This window comes from Penaeus monodon, chromosome 22 (assembly GCF_015228065.2).
Source record: "Penaeus monodon isolate SGIC_2016 chromosome 22, NSTDA_Pmon_1, whole genome shotgun sequence".
Lineage (NCBI taxonomy): Eukaryota > Metazoa > Arthropoda > Malacostraca > Decapoda > Penaeidae > Penaeus > Penaeus monodon.
The window spans coordinates 224,068-224,306 of record NC_051407.1 but is presented as its reverse complement, the minus strand read 5'-3'; the positions used below and the strand labels follow the sequence as shown (position 1 = coordinate 224,306).

At 54.8% G+C, this 239-nt stretch overlaps 1 protein-coding gene across 1 annotated transcript in view; it reads left to right on the top strand.

Moving 5' to 3' along the window:
- LOC119586791 (chloride channel protein 2-like) overlaps window positions 1–239 on the top strand; it is a gene marked incomplete at its 3' end in the record, with an annotated part of 22,238 nt that overhangs the window by 7,451 nt on the left and 14,548 nt on the right.

Here is a 239-nt window from a genome sequence, read left to right as displayed (position 1 = left end):
TCCATGGGTGTGCTGTGGGTATCGTGCTTATCTTTGATACTAATCTTTTGTTTACTTCTTTGTCTATGAAAAAAGATTTTTTTTTCACCTGGCTATAAATCGGGCTGTTTGGGTTTGCTTTCATTTCCTTTTGCTGGTTCTGCTCGCCGCCGTCGCCCCCCCCCCCCCCCTGCAGGCGGCGGGACGGCGGGCGGGACCTGACGGCGCGGCGTGCGTGCGGACACCAACTCGCGTTTCCA